Genomic DNA, 16,102 nt, shown 5'->3' with positions numbered 1-16,102 from the left:
TTTTTTTTTCTTAGAAACTCATTTGCTAGTTATGTAGAAATGGTTGTATTAGATGTTCTCTATCATTTAATAATAAACTTGTGGACTAAAAGAATTAAGTGTTGTATAAAATCAGCCAATTATGTTAAACTAGCATATCTGCCTTTATTGTGTTTGTCATTAGCCTGACTAGAAAGGCCTTTAAATTGATTTTTTTTTTTTTAGAGAAAATTTGAATACATTTTGTTGGTATTGTAGTTATTCAATAAAGTATTTAGTTATTGGGGTGGGGAAATCCTGTGTTCTTAAACTCTCACATCATCTGTCCCTTGAAGCAAGTAAACACACTACTGACTTCTGCTTTTTCATCAAGGAGCTTGATAAATCTGAAATGTAGAACTACAAGAAGGAGCAAGTCTATGTTCTACCTTTAGTTTACTTCATATGCTAAAAGCATCATTTCTGTGACAACCTGCTATAAAGCATGGAAAGTGGGCTGGAGAGATGGTTCAGCAGTTAGGAGCACTGACTGCTCTTCCAGAGGTCCTGAGTTCAGTTCCCAGCAACCACATGGTAGCTCACAACCATCTGTAATGGGATCTGATGCCCTTTTTCTGTGTGCCTGAAGACAGTGACAGTGCACTCACATATCAAACAGTGAGACAGTCTCCCAACCTTCAAGGAAAACAGGTTTTTCCCATGTACAAAACCAAAACAGAATAGCACCGTGGTAAAATAAACACAGCATACAATTTACCATCTTTGCTGGCCAATCTTGGTTGTCAAGTGGATGGGGTTTGGAATTGCCTAGGAGATGTAGCTCTAGGAGGGTGTTTGGAGAGTAGCTTAATCAAGAAGGGAAAACCCAGGCTTGAAAGTAGATCAGGTGCATCCCTGGAGTGAATACAAATGGGAAATTATTGCTTGTAAAAATTTATCACTGTTTCCTGATCCAAGCAGGTATGAACAAGCAACTGTGTCTGTCTGTCTGTGTCTGTCTGCCTGCCTGTCTATCTGGCTGTTTATCTGTCTGTCTATCTGTCTGTCTGCCTGCACCCTGGTCCTATCATGATGCACTAGGTCTTCAGACTGGGAATGGAAATAAACTCTTCTTTGTTTGAGTCATTTGTGCATGGCGTTTTTATTGAAGAAGTGAGCAAAAGTAACAAATATATCTTAACTATTACCTAGGTTCCCCCTCACCCACCTGCAAACCACTAGAATGTTTTTACCTTCCCCACTGGCTAAAGAGTGACTTCAACTTGGCATCCCTGCCTTCTCCCCAGGATACCCTTTTGCTTCCCGTCTCCGTCTCCTTGAGTTTTACTCTGTGAGTCTGTAAGTGGAATCATATGGCTGGTATTTATCCTTTCCTGATTGATTTATTGAACTTAGCTTGCCTTCGGGGTTCCTGTGTGTTGTGGTGTGCATCAGAAAGCCCTTTCTTTTAAAAGCTGGACATCCCACTGTGTGTGCCCACCACACTTTGTTTATTCAGTATTTATAAGTACTTGAGTTGCTTCTCTTTTTGACTCTTGGAAATCATGTTGCTCAGAACAAGTGTGCACAAACACATCTCTGAATCATTATTTTTTATTCTTCTGCTTCCTGTGATTTTTTTTTTTTAGCAAGAAAGCTGAATGTGGGTGTTCATTTCATACACAAGGGGGGGTGGGGGAAATCCAGAAATAGTCGGGAAAACTTCATAAAACAGAGAGCGAGTGTGGGGCAATATAAAATATAGCTTTGTCTCTGGCTTCCCAGATTTCTATCCTACAAGACTGGATTACTTTCCAATTCTCTTATCTGTGAAAGAAGGGCACTAAAGATGCAATTATCAAGTCTAAGCACTAAGCAGCTAAGGACTGTGGCTTGCAAAGCTTACACTATGGTGTTTATCCTGCTCCAGGACCAAATCCAAAACTGGAAGGCACTGTTTTTAAAGTCTACTCTTCAAGGTGTGGATTTTCCCCAGTTGTAGAGAAGGAGAAATTAAGATTTATTTTTAAAAGCCTTAGGGATTTTCAAAAGACAGAGATGAGAAGAAAATTAGGGCACTGATCCATCAGTTCATCACGGATAGTAAGCTTTCGAGAAGGAGAAAGACAGTCATCTGTACACTAGTCCTCAAGATGAACTACTGCCTTCTTCTTAAAACAGAGCTTAACAGAGTTGAGGGGAGGATTAGCCATCAGAGCACTGGGGTTCAGTTCCCAGCATCCACTTGGTGGCTCACAACTGACTATAAGTCTAGTCCCACGGGACCCACTGTCCTCTTCTGGCGTCTATGGGCAGCACACATGTGCAAGGTACACAAAAAATACAAGTGGGCACACACATACACGTAAGAATACATGCTACATATTAAAATAGGGTTTAACTGAAAGAACTTCAACATTTCATTATTAAAATGAAGGGTTTTGACTGCATTTTAGATTATCAGGGTGTGTGTGTTGGGGGTGGGAGTAGGGGTGGGGGGAGAGACCAAGAAGAACAAGTGTGATAATGTTGGTGTCTACGTTTTGTAATAAACATCTTCAACTTTCCCTCACATTTGTTGGTTTATTTTATCAAATTTGGAATACTACTTGGTTCAAATATATTAATAATTAAAATTCTCCTCTTTGATTTCTGCAAAGAGTTTATTTATGTCTGTCATTCTATACTGTTACCAAGCCAACCCCCTGTTCAGGCATCAAGGCCAGTTCTCCTGTGTCTCTAGCTTTTGGAGGAACAACCAGGCTCCACTGTCCGCCTAGGGCAGGGACATTGAGAATGAAACTGTGTTTCTCCACAATGAACATTATGGCAAACTCCTCTAGCCTTCTACATTTTGTGTTGGCCCACAGGATTCAGAGAGGAATCCTGACTGCTGTTGTTACCCATATGCCAACAACTGTGCATATTATCTAACGCTGACTAACACTACCCGTCCCTTTCTGCTTCCATTCCTGCAAAATGTCCATAGAGAGCCATTACCTTCAGCTTTGTGCCAAGACCTGGGGACGTCCTCTTAACCTCCATGTCTCAGTTTCCTCTTCTGTAACAAGAGAGTCCAACCGCAGTGCCTTTGTGCATTCTGTAAGACAGTGATGCCCCTGGTAGTGTCCCACCGAGAACACTGGGAGTCGGTCAGTGATGACTGCCATATTGAACTCTGCACTCCTGACCCTGACCCTCTGTCAGAGCTTACTCCCACTCCCTCTGCGGATGATAGAACCCACGTGTGTCTTCCCTCCTGGCTCCGGGCCCTTGAAGCTCGCCTAATGCATGCAGGCACTGACTGATTCCACAGTCTGATGGCTTTCCAAACCAAGCACCGCCCTTTCTTATCACACTCTCCCAGGCCTCTGCCCGGCTTCCATGTCCAGCTGCCCAGCATGGCTCCAACACTAACACCATTTAAGGTTTGAGCTTCAAAAGCTCTCTTTTCACAACCTGACCTGAGGAGACTGGCTGGGGCGCGTGTGGCTTGGCTGCTGTCTGAAACCCCAGAAGACTGGAGCCCTTACAAACCCCCCCGCGCCACTCCACTCCTAGTCAGTTCTGTAATAATTTCGGGCTGAAGCCATGTCTCTTGCCCTGAATCGCAGGATTTCAGCCACAGAGCCAGGAACCGGAGCCAGGTCTAGGCTTTCCCATGGTTCTGTTCTACCCACTCAACAATAATGCCAAAAAAAAAAACAAAAAAAACAAAAAAAAAAAAAACTCAGACATTTCATGAAACCTGCCTCTTCTGTCAAATTGCGTTATTCTCAAATTGTGTAAGACTTATGTAAACACTCTCGCTTCACACAAGGGGTTCCGTAAGTACATTTTGCTGTGTGTTTCTCACTCTGCAGGTTTCCTACGGATGGGTGTGTAAAAAAGTGCCAAGATTTCAGACTTAAGAAAACACTTACAGGGCAGCCGTCCAGTGGCATTACAGTCAGCTTGTGCCCAGAGGCACAGAGCAGATCGCAGCAGGACCTGCTGGGTGACACTCATTCACTCATTACCTACCGAGCCCGGCAGCCCAGTAGCAGCGCTAACCTCTCTGCTGATTCGCTGTCAGACTTTTGAGGTGCATTTTTGATGTTGTCCGGCTGCGCATTTCTTCCTTCTGTCTCTCCTCATCACGTTGTCTTCCCGCTTAGTCACTCATTCTTCCCAATAGCCACTCTTTCTCCTTCGCTGCCCCTTCTTTTGGACCCCTGCCTTTCTGTTAACTAACTCTAATGCAAATTGGTGGATTTGTTAGAAGTTATATCTAAGAAAGGGTATTCTCATTTACCAGCCAAATCCCTTCGCATGGGAGGAGTCTCCTTATATTTGATGGGAATTCATAATGTGGCTGGATTTGTATTGGATTTCGTATTATTGTAAGTTGGTTCCTCTGACTATTCCTAACTAATAATCATTAAATTAGCTTGCACTACAATAAAATGAAAGCATTAAGTTGATTATTAAACAATTTAAGGTAGGCTCACTATAGCATATTGGCGCAAATTAATAGGCCGTAGCATAAAAATGAAGATGCCAAATGTCTAATCAAGAGCAGCTTTAAAATGCAGCAGCCAATGTTATAATTTATATACACCATGCCAATTAACACACTACTCTAAACAGACTTTCCAGTTTCAAATTTATTTTCTATCCATTACATCTAACCTACAGTCCCCATCTAAATCTTAACGTGCCTTCCCATTCTTTCAGGAAATGTATGGTTTAGTATAATCGAGAGCAGGAGTTCTTCCTAATGAGTTTTATAGTATAGGCTTCCAGAAACAGCCTGAGCCTCAGGTGGAAGGACAAGGTGGGGCCTGATAACTTGCACATCTAACAGGTTCTGGGTGAGACTGGCCGGTCTGGAGGCCACACTTTCATTTTGATGTTGCAGATTTTCCTTTTAATATTGCAGCCTTCACCTGCTGCTCTGACCAGGCCTCTCTGTGTCGCCCTTCCTAAGAACCTCCTCTGAATGGGGAAAATCTTCTATTTGTTTTCTTAGGGATGTCTCATCTGTACTGAGATGGTATCTGTTGCTGAAACTGTATACCCACCCTTTCCCCATTTTGTGGAGCATCCTACAGGGCCTCAGGATTTCTCCCGTCCCTTCTTTATGTATTTATTTTTGTCTGCCATTAATTTGCTTATTTTATATGCTACCTGTATTATTACTTAATTATTCATAAATGTGAGCAATTTAGTCTTTTTTTTTTTTAAATCTTCATCTAGGCTTATAGATAAATAGCAAAATAGCTGTTTTAAATTTTATTTTGGATGTTGTTTTTGAAAACTCTAAGAATGATCAGTCAAGGACTCAGTGTTTGTTCTGGTAGGACTTCGGAAAGCATCAAATTGACTGTAGGGTGGCTGAGTCCACAAAATCCTCTGCTGAGTTCTGAGGAAAGACCTTTTACTGATCCATCTGGAGGAATGGAAAGCTCTCTACACCACACACAGTGCTTGCTCCATAGAACACAATGCATTTCTTAAGCTGTCCATAAGGCAATCAGATTCTCATGAGCAGGTTGCTTCGGCTTCCTGCCTCAGTTTTGCTATGTCCAGAGGTGGATTTACGGTCAAAGTCCATCAGATTCATCATCTACATCTGGACCAGGGAGTAACCCCAATGCCAAGCTTCTTTGGTCATTTCTCTCTGTAAGACTTAGAAAAGAATAAACAAAGGAAAAAAAGAAAGGGGGGAAGAGAGGGAGGGAGGGAAGAAAGAAGGAAAGGAAGGAAGGAAGGAAGGAAGGAAAGAAGGAAGGAAGGAAGGAAGGAAGGAAGGAAGGAAGGAAGTTATTATTTTCTTTAAAAGAGCCTACAATCCTGTGTGACTTGGAACAAGCCCTGGAGATGATCCACGTTTGTCTATGTAAAACAAGTTAAGCAGCCAAGTCAGAAGAAAGACAAACTCAGAAGCGAATGAGCACCCTTCCCCAGTCGTTGCTTTTTTTAATCTGGAAACACAACTCTCGAACTATTTAATCAAATGAAGACACATGCTTTGCAATTGAAAAATTGACAACCATCTTACTCTTTTCTGAAAATGGACAACATTAGTTTGTATGTTCATTGATTTTATGTGATTCATATTATAAATAACGTTTCTTGAAACTAGGCCATGACAATTATAGTCGGAGTTACATTTGTAAATCAATGTGGATTTCTGATTGTTTGGGATGAAGGTCTTCCATTTATTGGAAGAACCACAGTAAAACCCTGAGGAGGATCTATAAGAAACATTTGGACAACTCCACATCATTAAAGAAGGACTCACGGAAAGAAGAAGCTCATATTTTTATGACTAGACTGAAGAGTTACAAAGCCTGCGCCAACCCACAACAGATCGCTTGCTGGCTTAAGAAAAACATGGGGAGAGAGATGTAGCAATAACACACGGTCTCACTCTGCTGCTCTGGAAGACACAGGGATACAGCTTAGAAATGAGACTGAAGGTAGCTTAAGAGGCAGAGGTACCTATCATCAAGTCGAAAGGCTAGTCCAGTGACTCCTAGAAGCTGTGTTCTGATGTGTACAGGCATGTGTGCATCCATGCACACACCCAATGAATAGACAAGAAGTCATTTAGCTTTGTTAAAGAAAGAACAACCTAAAAGACAATCCTTTGAAGTTTCTGGTCAAAGAATGTGCTTTACAGAAACTGGAATATAGCTCATGTTTACACAAATTTGTTTCAAAAACAAAAAGGAGTGTTTTCTTTCAAAGCCATTCCTTGTGAGCCATTTGTCATCACTGTGAGCTTCTGGTACTTGACCAATTCTTTCAGAAACTTGCTGTAAAACAAATGGCCATTAAACTCTTACAATGTCACAATAGAGAATTCTTATTATGACTCATTCTTAATGCAAAATTTGCTTAAATTACTATATTCATTGAGCGGGATTGCCAAACTCCATTTCATAAACAAAGTCATTTTCATAAGCAGTAAATCATAATTTAAATTTCTCTTCACTTTCATCAGATGCGTTTTTGCTTCCCATGTGTAAGATCTTAATTGTTTTTCTTCAAGCAGTAATTTTCATGAACAAAGATGTTCATTTTTAACCCTCATTCCTTGGGGGTGGAGGGAGTGGATGATGGAGATGAAGTGAAATTTACATTATTTGCTACATTAAAAATTAGGCATACCATTTTTAAAGCCAAGAAGCACAAGCTGTTGAAGCTGGGCTTCAAGAGTAGTATTTAGCAAAGCCATTACAGCTTAAGTTAAATATTTAAATTAAATAATACCTGTGTGCTCAGTCCTTGAAGCAGAGACACCATTCCATAAATGTTAGTTGACTGAATGACAGTACATTCTAATGTCCAAAGGTTCATTCTATGTCTTCTGCTAAGGAAACCAACAAGAAAAGACCCCCTTTCTTTCCAAGAGTCTGCAGTACTTTATTCTCTTGAGAGTAATGTTTACATGAATTTAAAATGGGTGCATGTCATTGAAAGATCTTATTTATCTTGGGCTTCATAGAAATACAAAAGCTGGCCCAGGTTAGAAAGGTAAGAACATATTGAAGCAAATTTCTCTGAGCTGTGAGGTCTAACAGCCAGTTCCCCCAACAGGAATTCTTGAAATTCTCAGATGGAATCTTGGCTTAGAAATAGGGGATATAGGTTTTTTTGATCCAGACCTGCCAAATCGGGCCCACCTTGAAACAAAACCCCCAGGTGGTCTTGGGAATACACTGAAATCTATCTGATTTAAAACAAACAAACAAACAAACAAACAAACAAAATCTTGCTGAAATCAACAGAGTATGATCCCACAAACACCAGCCAGCAGGATGATTTTTAGCTGACAGAAGTTAAGAAGCTGCAGAAACAACAAGCATCCCTTGATGTTCCCTCTTCTGCCCTAAAACATAGAGAATAACTTTACCTTTGCAAAGATAGTCCCGTCTCCTTACCAGGAAGGGGCAAACTCTTAGGACCAGAAACAACTCTTGAGTTACAAATTTGACTGAGTAAACCTTTCTAGCCTGTATTTGCTAGTCACCTTCCTCAATATACTCCCTTCAGGAGCTCCAAGCACCATCTCTCATCCTTTCTGAACAATTCTTCAGCCTTCATGGAGCTGATATGTGAGCCCTCATCATGCATGCCTTGATTTCTCAGAGTTTTTCTGTGAAGACCTTGGGCTCGAATGAGCATGGTAATTCAGCAAGTCTCCTTTTACTTGCTTGTTGGCCATTTGTCATTTAATTCCCAGTTGTCTTGGAAAGGGGGAGTGTTAGCTGGGCATGGTTGGCGCACGCTTTTAGTTCCAGCACTTGGGAGGCAGAAGCAGGCAGATTTCTGGGTGTTTAAGGCCAGTCTAGTCTACAAGTGAATTCCAGGACAGCAAGGGCTATACAGAGAAAACCTGCATTGAAAAGAAAGAAAGAAAGAAAGAAAGAAAGAAAGAAAGAAAGAAAGAAAGAAAGAAAGAAAGAAAGAAAGAAAGAAGAAAGAAAAGAGTACAGTTTTACCTCTCCCATGGTACTTGAGGATGAGTTTGTGATTCACAAAAGGGTCAAAGGACAGAAAACAACTTTGGGTATTTAAACATTTAGCATATTCATTTTACACAAACCTGAGCCAATAAAGAGACACTACTCCCTCCCAACAAAAACATCACTTGCTTCTAACCTATATAGAATTATTTACATTAAATTCGCCTCCCAAGCCTGAGTAAGTGGGGTCTCTAACTGAATGCTAGCATTTCATTCTCTAAATGAATTCTCAGCGTTTCATGAGGGTGGCACTCAAGGGTCCAGCTCTGAGCCACCGTGGTTTGCTGTACACAGACTCAGGCCAGCACGGATGAGAAACACCCGGCAAAAGATCCCCATCGCGGTGGAACATGCCCAAACGCTTTCCGTCAAAGTACAATGGAGTGAGATAACTGTTTATACAGCATTTGCATTGTGTAAGGTATTCTAAATAACCTAGATGTGATTTAAAGTATCTGGAAGGATGTGCATGCATTATATACAAGCACTGAGGTTTTGTGTAAGGAACTTGAACATCAGCAGATGTGGGCACGAGAGAAATGGGGGAGATTCCTGGAACCGGTCCCCTCCCGCTCGCCACCTCCCGGGATATTGGAGAACGCCTGCAGTGGGACAGAGATTGCTTCTGAATTTAGAACAGAAGCTTCTCTCTTTGTACTTCCTCTAGACTTCCTGCTGGCTAAGAGCACCCCCCCCCTTGCCTCAAGGTATTGATTATAGCCAGAAATAAATCAGAAACTTCTGTGCCTGCTTGAGTTAAGAGAAATCAGACTTCCCACTCTTGACAGCTCTGCCTGGGCCGAGAGCTGCATCCAGCCAACACCAATCATCTATAAACAGAAATGGGAAAGCATTCTCCCAGCAAGGCCACAGCCATTGAAAGCATTAAGTGAAGGCAGGGCTCAACCCCAGAATTAGCAACAGCGGCACCAGCAGCAGCACTTGGCCACATCCAGACTTATTTAATCAGAAACTTAGGGGGCAATAGGGCCCAGTAATCAGAGTGTTAGCCATGCTTCCAGCTGATTCCCATGCAAGCTAATCACTGAGCTAATGAAGGCTCTTCCTCAGTTCACTGAGCTCCTCCCATGATCCTGACACGTTTCTCAATCTCTTAGCTCATTTCAGCTTCCACACCAACCCTGCAAGGTAGAAACCACTTTATCCATTTTAAGTTGGTTTACAGATGAAGGCCAGTGCAAAGTCAGGCCTGAGGTATAGCTCTGTAACTCCAGTACCTACATGGGAGGCTGGAGAATCATGAATTGAGACCAAAGAAAGTTGGGGCTGGGGCTAAGATGATGGCTCAGCACCTGCCACACAAGCATGGAGACCTGGATTTGGTCCCAAGAATCCTCATGAAAGGCTGGATATTGTGACCCTCCACTTCCAGCACATCTAGCAAAGCGTGGAGGCAGAGACAGAGCAATAACCTAGAAGGTTAAGGGACAGATAACATTGAGTACGCTGCAGAGATAAAACTCTGCCCCAACAGAGTAAAAGGCAAAAGGTCAAAGGTGTAAACAAATTCTAAAAGTTGTCCTCTGGTCTCCACAAGCCCACCATGGTTATGATCTAAGCAGCAGAAGGTACCTTGGCAAGATGGGAGATAAGGGACACTGCAAAGTCACACCATGCAAGGGATCCCAGGATCTCACATGAGAGGATTACTGGGGGGGGGGGGGGGGGGGGGAGACAGGCACGCCAAGGATGCCTCGGACCCAGGGTGGAAAGGTAAAGAGGACAGAAATGAGAAGGTGCTGGCTCTTTATAAGAGTGTATCGAGCGTGGCCATAGAGAGAATACAAAACTCATGGAGACAGAGGAAATGTGATTCATTTTCAAGGCTAATGAGGACATGGCCTGCAGTCACTAGGTAACCAAAAGTTGGCTTAGGGGTGAAGATTTCCAACAACTATGGCTCCCACACGTATACACAACACACACTCACAGCTTTTTGTTGTTGTTGTTTTTAAGAAAAAGGAATCAGATACGGTGGGGCACACCTTTATTCCCAGCACTTGGAATGCAGATGGGGGTGGATCTCTGAGTATGAGCCCAGCATCGTCTACACTGCAAGTTCCAGCCAGAGATCCTACGTCAAAACAAAAAGAGGGGAAAAATATAGGTAGCGAGGATGGGAAATGAGTCAAGTCTTGTACTTGAGTTGTACAGAGCGGGGCACTTGGACGTCTTGGTGAGTGCTGTGCTAGTGAAACCTGTGGTGAGGAGTTGCAAAGAACAAGATCAAACCTGGAAGAGAAGATGAATGAGGCTCATTTGAATATGCAAAAGATGAATGGGGGCTCATTTGAATATGCAAAGAAGTAAGCTGAGCACTTAGGATGCTGCAAGGTTTTCTCTTGTAGACAGCTGGAACAGCTGGATGACACTGCAGCTGAGGAGGTCTCAGTTTCTCGTCACACAAGCTTCCTCGTGAACATCCCTGAGACATGGTAAACAATCTGGGGATGAAGGTAAACAAAGCCAGATGCCTTTCTCAGGCTTACAGGAAAGTGAAAATATAGAGAGATAGACCCGACCTTGGGTTCCAGACTCCACCTTAGAAAACCTGACCTAAGGCTGAACTCAACTAACCAGCTGGCACCTAGCACCAGTTCTAGGTTACTCCCCAACAAACCTACCCTTCCAGGTTACAAGTCTGCCCCTGACACTTCACTTCCTAACAACTACCACTCAAGAGGAATTCAGTTTATGATTTGTCCTCCTTCATCAGCCAGTTATGTTAAAGGACAACAAAATTCGATAACGGCCCCCAATCAGATATGTGCCAGGCTAGAAACCCCCTTAATTGCTTGCTGTTTCCTACAAAATCTTGTCCTGCTGAGAGCTCGGGGCTTCACCCTCCTGTTCTGCCTCCTCAGAGATGTCAGTGTGGCCCAAGCTCCAGCTTGTAAATAAGTAGACCCTAGTGTGATTGCATCCAAATTGGCTTCTTGGTGGTTTTTTTTTTTTTAGGGTTCACAAACGAAGCACAACAAGGACACCCACTTGAATCTAACTTGGAGATAATTTTAGTGTAAATCCAGTACATACAATATGAGAAACACGGTTTTACTAAAATAATACCTCTCTTTCTGAAAATTTCAAATTAACTGAGCAGAGTGGATTACATTCGCAAGTCGACCTCTGAGCCTTCAGTTCAGAGGTCACAGGGAAGCCTTCCTTTAAGACCCACTCTGCCAGGCTCTGACTGGAAAACCACATATGAGCACAGATAAATGAAGATCACGAAGCTGACTTGAGTTTAGAACATCAGGTCTCTACCTTGTCTCCAAAGACTCCCTCTGGAGGTTCATTTAATTTCCCCTGTCCTTCTCAGGTGGGGAGCTATCCTTAACAATATAGGTAGCAATTATCAGATTGTAGTACCAGAACACAAAGAAAGAACAAAAGGAAAGGGATCATAAGCTTTTCTTTAAAAACTACCAATAAGATCAGTGTCTGTGAATGTATGTGAGTGAATATTTATTAAAAATTGCATCTTTGCCCGCAATACAAAAGGCTTCCAACATCAGCAGCGCTTGTCTTCTATCCCTTTAGGATTTTATTGATGACTGCTGTGGGGATTTTAATCAGCTTCTATGTGGACTATTTTTTTTTTTTTCCTTCTGCCAAAAAATATTATGTTGCTTCCATCTTCAAGCCACCTAAATCATTATGAGCCATTAACTTCTGACCTAATAGCTTTGTTAAATGAAAGACTTTAACATTTTGCAATATCAATAATAAGCTTGATGCATCGTATTTTTCCCAACAGTTTAGACTTTGGAAAGCAACAGAAAAGAAGTAGAAATGGAAATTTTAATTAATGTTTGGAAACTTTTCATCTCATTTGAGTCTTGCTGAAAACCTGCCAGGCAGGTATTCTAACATGGTTTCCTGGTTCTCCTTGAACTTTATCCCAACAGTGTGCAACCCACAGACATCATTTGGTTAAGGATTTTCAGAGAACAGGTTTTAAATGCCTGTGTGACTCTGTCCTGTTGCACGAGGTGTCAGATCAGGGGTAGGAAATAATTACTGACTGTCCTAGTGGTTTGACAGTTGGGTAATAGGTCAAAAGGAAACGCTAGAGCTTCTATCAAGCTATTTAAAACCTCTAATTAGAATGCACATTTTGACAGGCTGGTGAGAGGGCTGAATAGATAAGGGTGCTTGGTACCAAGGATGATGACCTGACTTCAGTCTTGGCACACACACACACACACACACACACACACACACAAGGTAAGAGGACTGACTCCCACAGGTTGAAACTGTGAGCCAAAATAAATCCTTCTCAAATCTCCCTTATCAAATCAAAGCCTGGTAAAGTAGGTCATAAATACCTACTGGGAACTTCTGAACCAAAGACAGGTTGGGTTGCAGAATGCAATCCAGTCTGCCAGGTTAATTTAAATTTTGCAAAAACAAAGACAATATTTTAGTAAAAGCTTTGTCTCAAGGACAATTCACCACACATACAATAAATTGACTACTTGATTAATTTCTAATTTACATTTTGACACCCAACCTCCTGTCCTTTATCTATTTTCTTCAAGGAAACTTTCTCTGTCCTACATAGCGATGACCACACGATCCTAATCCCTAGAGACTTAGCTGTCTTTCCCTCGGTCCATACTTGGGGAAACTGATGCTCAGAAGTGCAAAGCTCACGGGGTTTTTTTTGTTTTGTTTTGTTTTGTTTTGTTTTGTTTTGTTTTGTTTTGTTTACAGCCTTGAAGCTCACAGTTGTAGCATGTCCCCTGGCACCGCAGTTTTCTACCTGACCAGGTCCTTGGGAATCCAATGCTCATGAGCTGGGTAGCACTAACCATTTCTTTGTGGAACTGTGTCCTGTCTATTTGCCTCTGGCCAGTGTTTACATAAAACACTGCTAATGCTTACTGAACTATGTCCCTGTTTCGTTTTGTTTGCATCTCTGAGACAATTTAAGGGAAGAAGAACCTACTTTAGCTCCTAATTTTAGAGATTCTCATTTCACGGCCAACTCACAGCATCCCTTTCAAGAATATGATTCGAGGGGAAGTGTAAATGGAGATAAGATGTAGCTGTTCTTCAAAGGACCACTAACTGGCAACCTAACTCCTCCAATCAAGCTTCTCTTGTTAGTATTTTCACCACCTCCCAATAGTGTTCCTAATTATGGACACTCTGGGTCAGATGACCAGATCACTCCTTGAAAATCTAACCTCTGGGTATTGCTTATATCATGGTCAAGCCTCCAATGTATTTGCCTTGCTGGGTACTTTATACTGAAACTGTAGCAGAATTAGAGACATAATTTCAGAATTTTTGAAATCCAATTGCTTTCAATAAAAAGTGGTTAAATATACCTGTAAATGCTTTTAAGCCTTCGTCAGAGGAGGATGGGTGATTGGGAAATGGCTGTAGGCACTTCTGCACTGTAGTGTTGCTGATATCCCAAGACAACTGAGACCAATCAGTACCCAATTCCAGGTTACTAAGGTGAAACCTCTGAACATGGAGGTGAGAAGATTAATGATAGAGTACACCACTTATATATTAATATTTTTATCATGCAATAGGCTCAAATAACCTCAAAAGGATAGGCAACAGGAAATAATTAGGAAGTAGGTAGCGTGATATATTCTTGTTTTAATAAAAATGTATTTAGTTCTAACTTTGCATACTTTAATTTCTTTGAAAAATGGCTATTTAACTACTAACTTGCCACAATCCTAAAAAATATATATATATAATAATTAGTTTTTTCAAACAATTCTTTCTGCTTGTTAGAAATTTTTTTGGCTTGTGTAATGGCCCTCCAGATTTTTCCCACTGGAGAAGTTACTAGTGAGAAGTATGATTGCAGAAAACCCTATCAGCATTCTGAGACTGAGAGAGAGACAGAGAGAAAGAGAGATTGAGATCGAGAGAGAAAGAGAGACATCAGAATGGTTCTACTTCTGCTATAGAAAAAGATCAGGGCATATATTTCAAAGAAAAATATCTATCAAAATCATTCAAGTTACATTGGATGATTTTAGAAACTTGGTGAGCAATTAAGATTTATGAAAATATTTCTGAGTTGGCTAAGTATCAAAAAAGACAGTGGTGCTTCCTTGTACTTGTACATATTTATTTTAATTGACAGATGAAAACAAACTCCAGCCAAAATCCTGGAAAACATGATGGCATAATTTAACCTATTTATGATTATGGTATAAGGAGTGAGTTCTAATATTAAATTTGCATATTGAACTATAAATAGCAGAAAACATCCATTATAGTTATGATCTTCTGAAATAAGCTGAAATAAGTATTTCCTCAAATGAATTTTGTATAACAAGATAAATTCAAATAATAGGAGTAATTAGGAAAGTGACACACTATAAATGGACTTCCCTGATGCAGAGGAGGTTTTTGCATGTGCAGCCCCTCAGCATCCACTAGTTCCATGTGGAGTTCCTCAATTGCACACAAAATCCCAAACAAACAAGTGGCAAAACTGAGTTCGTACCAAATTCATACAGTTATTATCTTGCCATTATTCCCTAGACAAGGTGTTGATTATTTATATAATATAGATACTTTCTTAGATATTATTAATAATCTAGAGATGATTTAAAGTATATGGGAAGCTACATAGTGTTTATAACACTAGGACATTTTATACAAGGACCTAAAGCACCTGTCCATCTCTGTAATGGTAAGAAGGAAGAGGGAGTCCTGAACCCCATGGATGGATACTCATGGATACTCATGGATACCTCTCACTTTGCCAAACCATGGTTTCCAGTTTAGTAAGATGTTGTTATTGCTATTGTTTTATTGTTGTATGAGACCAAGGCTTCTATAGTCAAAGCTGGCTAGCCTTGAATATATGGCCAGAACTTCTGATAGACCTGCCTGCACCTTTTGGTTTCCCTTCTGAAAGTTAGAATTCCAGGTGTGTTACCCCCCCCCCCCAATCCCCGGATTTGTTGTTGTTACGGAGCCTTGTTTTGCAATATAATTAACTCCAAAATTATCTGTTTGAATGAAACAGAAAGGAATCCCCAAAGCAATTATCCAGTTCACAACAAAAAGAATGCTTGAACAAGCAAGCTTTTCCAGGAGGACTGGTTTTGTTCCTTGGTTTTTTCCAATAAAAAAGGTGTAAATGTCCTTATACATTTTTGAAGGTCATTATGTCATGGTTTTATGCAAAAGAATTTGGGCTTCTAGGGAATCTCTTCTGGCACTTTTAAAATGAAAGAGGATCTTAAAAGTCCAGGCCATCCCAAGATTGTCCAATCCATGACAATAACTCCAATTCCCATAAGAACGTTAGGTTCCTATAGAGCATTTGGCCTTGCAGGACACCTCTGGCTAAAGAATGAAATAGAGCTCAAATGCTTATGTCTCATTGAATAAAAAGAGACCTTCATGTGCTCTATCAACAAGCACAAATGAGGCCTACTGTGTGCCTGAAATTCTATTAAGCACTATGGCTGAATACTTAGAACTTTAGTTTGCTTTCCATTGTTGTGATAAAAATCCATGGCCAAAGCAAGCAGGAAAGGTAAGGAAAGGAGAGGAAAGAGGAGTGGGGAGGGAGGGAAGGAGAGGGGGGAGGGGAAGGGAGGGGAGAGAGAGGG

The 16,102-nt window shown here is 41.2% G+C and overlaps 1 long non-coding RNA gene across 1 annotated transcript in view; it reads right to left on the bottom strand.

The window, feature by feature from the left end:
- Positions 1-12: 12 nt before the first annotated feature.
- LOC110332854 overlaps positions 13-16,102 on the bottom strand; it is a 32,753-nt gene continuing 16,663 nt past the window's right edge. The window contains exon 4 of the long non-coding RNA XR_002381044.1: positions 13-873. This is a non-coding gene — a long non-coding RNA (uncharacterized LOC110332854). The remainder of the gene's footprint in view (positions 874-16,102) is intronic.

This window comes from Mus pahari, chromosome 15 (genome assembly GCF_900095145.1).
Source record: "Mus pahari chromosome 15, PAHARI_EIJ_v1.1, whole genome shotgun sequence".
Taxonomy (NCBI): Eukaryota; Metazoa; Chordata; class Mammalia; order Rodentia; family Muridae; genus Mus; species Mus pahari.
Note: the sequence above shows the minus strand (reverse complement) of the source record. Positions and strands in the feature narration are given on the sequence as shown.